This window comes from Gobius niger, assembly GCF_951799975.1.
Source record: "Gobius niger genome assembly, chromosome: 1".
Lineage (NCBI taxonomy): Eukaryota > Metazoa > Chordata > Actinopteri > Gobiiformes > Gobiidae > Gobius > Gobius niger.
Genome location: NC_136852.1, coordinates 34,861,438 through 34,867,437, shown reverse-complemented (window position 1 = coordinate 34,867,437; position 6,000 = coordinate 34,861,438).

Genomic DNA, 6,000 nt, shown 5'->3' with positions numbered 1-6,000 from the left:
TTCTGCAGATGAAAAGTGTGAAATAGTTGAATGCCTTGGTCTAGGTATGAAAACCTTCGATATTTCATGAAAGATTAAGTGTAATCATCATGCTGATAAGAGATTTGTGGATGATTCAGAGCACACTCCGTTTTGTGCCGATAAAGGCACAATATGGACGGTTTCTGCCAGACAAACACATCAGATTAAGTGAACAGATGCTACAAAGCAGCATACAGGTATTTGAAGCTGCTGGTGCCTCTGGAGTCCCCCAAACATCAAGGTGTAGGACCCTCCAGAGGCTGCAGTTGTGCATAAACCTTCTATCCGGGCCTCCCCTAAATGGTTCATTGAAGCTGATGAACAGAAACGGCTGCAGTGGCTCAGAAATACATGAGACTCATTTTCAAACAGTCTTGTTCACTGATGAGGCCGTGTAGCCCTGGATGGTCAAATCAATGGAGTAGTGGATGGTTGGTGAATGACCACAATGTCCCAACAAGGCTGTGACGTCAGTAAGGAGGTGGCGGAGTCATGTTTTGGGCCAGAATCATGGTGGGAGAGCTGGTCGGCCCCTTTAGGCCCTTTTAGGCTCCCTGAAGGTGTGAAAATGACCTTTGAAAAATATGTGGAGTTTCTGACTGACCACTGTCTTCTATGCTACAAAAAGAAGAGCCGTGCTTTCCCGAACAAAATCCTCTTCATCATGACAACGCACCATGTCCTGCTGTAAAGAATACCTCTGCATCACTGGCTGCTATGGGCATAAAAGCAGAGAAACTCATGATGTGGACCCCCTCCTCCCCTGACTTCAACTCTATTGAGAACCTTTGGAGCCTCAACAAAAAAAAACTTCTATGAGGGTGGGAGGCAGCTTTCATCCAAACGGCAGCTCTGGGAGGCTATTCTAACATCCTGCAAAGAAATCCAAGCAGAAACTGTCCAAAAACTTACAATTTTAATGGATTTAAGAATTTTGAAGCTGCGATCACAGAAGGGCTCCTGTGGTAAAATATAACTTGACCTGTTAATATTTTTTTGATTGAAATAGCTTTTGATTTCAGTAAATATGACCTCCTAATGCTACAAATACAACAAATGACCATTTTCAGTTAATTACAAGCTTTAAAATGTATTGAAACGATGAGTTGCATAATAACTTGGAACAGTGGATTTTGAGGTTTTTACTATATTTATTTTTGAAAAAAATACTGTTATCACTAGGAATTTTTTTCCACCACATTTAAATGATCCTCTACCAGTTAAAATTATGCTGACTCTCATTTGAGTTGACAATTTAGAAAATCTTAGAAAAATGTCATTTGCATAATAATTTGGAACGCAGTGTACAAGCAAACATTCAGGGGGGTCTGAGCACTACAGTCACTACTATGACAGAGATAGTACGACTGTACAGCCTGACCCAGTATGATAAATAGTGATTTAATGTTATCCTCTAACAATATGCATTTTCAGTACAGAGGGTAAAGCGGTTTGTCTTATGACTGAAAGGTTGCATGCCATCACTGTGTCCTTGAGCAAGGCATTCACCCCCCTGCCTATGAATGTGAATGTGTGAGTGAGAGGTGGTGGTCCAAGTGACTCATAGTAAATTCCGTGCTCCTGCATCCTGTAAGTACATCATCCACCTTTGATGAAAACAAAGTTTGGTACAGTAATAATAGGATAATGATTAAAATCAACAATATGATAGTGTCGCTTTCAATCCTTCCTTTCTGCTATAGACTACTATTGTAGCCGCAACTAGGGCAGACTGACACAAACAAGGCTGCCAACAATGCCCCTCTGACCACCACTCACTGACTCACGCACCACTTTCAAACTTGAAGTGAAGTGGCTTGCCCAAAGACACAGCGACAGTGTGCACCTGTGGGAGCAGGGATTGAAACCGGCAACCTTTGGGTCATAAGAAAACCAGCTTTACTATTTGGGCTAACATCGTATGATAAGTTACCAATAGAAAAAAACTAATTAATTGAAATGACAAAAAAAAAGAAATCAGTAAAGTTGATTAAAAAGCACACAACACTACAATTTAGAGAAAACTGCAGAAAAACAATGTTAAAGTGTTTTTCTTACACTTTGTGTCAGAGGGCGTCAATTATATGCAGTACGACCACAAAGCATTTTACTTTTCTGCTTGCACATTCATTGCAATTCTGCACCACTGTTGATAAATGAACCCCCAGACTGTTTTATTACATTATTGGCTGAATTTATTACATTTGTGAACAATTTTCATCTTGTCAGGCCAAAATGCTAATGCTGATAATGTCATCATTACATTATCGTCTGGTGAATCATTATTATGTTCAGCATATTCCATTTTGAAACTGGCCACATTTGTTGCATTACTGGCCGTAAACAGGTTATCGGTTATAAGGATGTAGACCGGGGTAGACAAGTCTGCTCAATGGAGGGCTCATTTACTGCTTAGTGTTTGCTTAGATTTGAAAAGAATTGACAGTACTTTCCTCATTTGTAAAACACTTTAACAGACATTTGATCACTGATTTTTGCAATAATATTCCTCAAAATCATCTTGAGAGCCAGAGGTTGGATGATGGAGGGCTGGTTTTGGCCCTCTGACCTGACATGGCCTCCTACTGATGTAGACTACATTGCTTTGTTGTGGATAAAGCGACTTATTTAGGTTTGAAACAACCAAAGTGGTTTATGATGTTGAAGGTTGCTCACCCTTTTTTAGGATATGGATAATAACTATAAAATGAAATGTAAAAAAGCATGTTTTCCTTTTTTCTAATTGGGATGCTTGTCATTTATAATGAAGAAATAAGAAATTAGGAGGGATTCACACATCTTTTTGCTCACCGGCTGTTTAAAAAAATATTAGCTCCCCAAAGTTTCAGGCCTGGCTGAAGAAGGACTTTGTGCCTGAAACGTGACTGTGGCGGGGTTTTTTTTAAAGCTGGAAGAAAACAGTGTTGCGGATCCTTCCTAATTCAGTATACTTGCTTTTTGATCCAGCACATGTGAATGTGCCTGTACCTTCAACATTCTGGTCATTTATGCCGATCGATGCCAAGCCAATGTGGGTGCAAAAGAACGTTTTATTCAAACTGTGTTATCCAGTTGTCTGCATCAACAGGCACAGATTATCTGTTGCATTGTAGCATAATGCCTTTTGTCACCACACAGATGGACTTCCCTTCCCCATTGCTGGATGATCAGACATTTGCAAGATGACTGCCACAATTGCCATGGCAACAGTTATTGCCTATTAATAGTTGGAAATGTCAGCCCCGGGGTAAAAACAGGCCCTCCATGATAGAACCCGACCATGATAGACCCGACCATGATAGAACCGACCATGATAGAACCTGACCATGATAGAACCCGACCATGATAGAACCTGACCATGATAGAACCTGACCATGATAGAACCCGACCATGATAGAACCCGACCATGATAGAACCTGACCATGATAGAACCCGACCATGATAGAACCCGACCATGATAGAACCTGACCATGATAGAACCCGACCATGATAGAACCTGACCATGATAGAACCTGACCACGATAGAACCTGACCATGATAGAACCCGACCATGATAGAACCTGACCATGATAGAACCTGACCATGATAGAACCTGACCATGATAGAACCCGACCATGATAGAACCCGACCATGATAGAACCCGACCATGATAGAACCCGACCATGATAGAACCCGACCATGATAGAACCCGACCATGATAGAACCCGACCATGATAGAACCTGACCATGATAGAACCCGACCATGATAGAACCTGACCATGATAGAACCCGACCATGATAGAACCTGACCATGATAGAACCTGACCATGATAGAACCCGACCATGATAGAACCTGACCATGATAGAAATGTGAAAAATACTGTCCATTCCTTTCAAATATCTTAGCCCATTTAGGTCATACATGTGGGACATACATGTGGGTCATAAATGCGGGTCATAAATGTGGGACAACATGTGGGTCATACATGTGGGACAACATGTGGGTCATACATGTGGGACATACATGTGGGTCATAAATGTGGGACAACATGTGGGTCATAAATGTGGGACAACATGTGGGTCATATATGTGGGTCATACATACGGGTCATACATGTGGGTCATACATGTGGGTCATACATGCGGGTCATACATGTGGGTCATACATGTGGGTCATACATGTGGGTCATACATGCGGGTCATACATGTGGGTCATACATGTGGGTCATACATGCGGGTCATACATGCGAGTCATACATGTGGGTCATACATGCGGGTCATACATGTGGGTCATACATGTGGGTCATACATGCGGGTCATACATGCGGGTCATACATGCGGGTCATACATGCGGGTCATACATGCGGGTCATACATGCGGGTCATACATGCGGGTCATACATGTGGGTCATACATGTGGGTCATACATGCGGGTCATACATGTGGGTCATACATGTGGGTCATACATGCGGGTCATACATGCGGGTCACACATGCGGGTCATACATACGGGTCATACATGCGGGTCATACATGTGGGTCATACATGTGGGGGTCATGCATGTGGGTCATACATGCGGGACATACATGTGGGTCATACATGTGGGGGTCATGCATGTGGGTCATACATGTGGGTCATACATGCGGGTCATACATGCGGGTCATACATGCGGGTCATACATGCGGGTCATACATGTGGGTCATACATGTGGGGGTCATGCATGTGGGTCATACATGCGGGACATACATGTGGGTCATACATGTGGGGGTCATGCATGTGGGTCATACATGTGGGTCATACATGTGGGACAACATGTGGGTCATACATGTGGGACAACATGTGGGTCATACATGTGGGACATACATGTGGGACAAAAGTCAATGTCACCAGAGAACTATCTAGAATCAAGCAATGGTTTGACCAAAATAAACTATCCTTTAATCTAAGTAAAACCATCCATCCATCCATCCATTTTCTTCCGCTTTATCCGGGGCCGGGTCGCGGGGGCAGCAGTCTCAGCAGAGATGCCCAAACTTCCCGATCCACACACACTTCCTCCAGCTGTTCTGGGGGGACCCCGAGGCGACACCAGGCCAGCTCGGAGACATAGTCCCACCACCGTGTCCTGGGTCTTCCACGAGGCCTTGTCCCACTAGGACATGCCTGGAATACCTCCCGTGGGAGGCGACCAGGAGGCATCCGGAACAGATGCCCGAGCCACCTCAGCTGGCTCCTTTCGACGTGAAGGAGCAGCGACTCTACTCCGAGCTCCTCCCGGGTAACTGAGCTCCTCACCCGATCTCGAAGGGTGCGCCCAGCCACCCTGCGAAGGAAACTCATTTCGGCCGCTTGTATTCGCGATCTTGTCCTTTCGGTCATTACCCAAATCTCATGACCATAGGTGAGGGTGGATCGATCGGTAAATCGAGAGCTTTGCCCCGACTCAGCTCCCTCTTCACCACGACAGACCGATACAGCGACCGCATCACTGCTAACGCCGCACCGATCCGTCTGTCGATCTCACGCTCCATCCGTCCCTCACTTGTGAACAAGATCCCGAGATACTTGAACTCCTCCACTTGAGGTAACGAAGTAAGTAAAACCAAATATATTATATTTAGTAATCGACAAATTAAAACCAGTATGAGCCTAAAGATTGATGATGATTCAATCAAAACTGTCCAAAACAACAACTATATCACATAAAGCCAAATATTTTCTAAATATATATAATATATAATAAAATAAAAAACTCTTCCTCACCCTCCGCGGGCGGTCTCTTTTTTCCTCCAAGCTCGGGTCCTCTACCAGAGGCCTGGGAGCTTGAGGGTTCTGCGCAGTATCTTTGCTGTTCCTAGAACTGCACTTTTCTGGACCGAGATGATGTATTTCCTTGGATCTGCTGGAGCCACTCCTCCAGTTTGGGGGTTACTGCCCCGAGTGCCCCAACGACCACGGGCGCCTCTGATGCCTTCACCCTCCAGGTTTTCTCCAGCTCTTCTC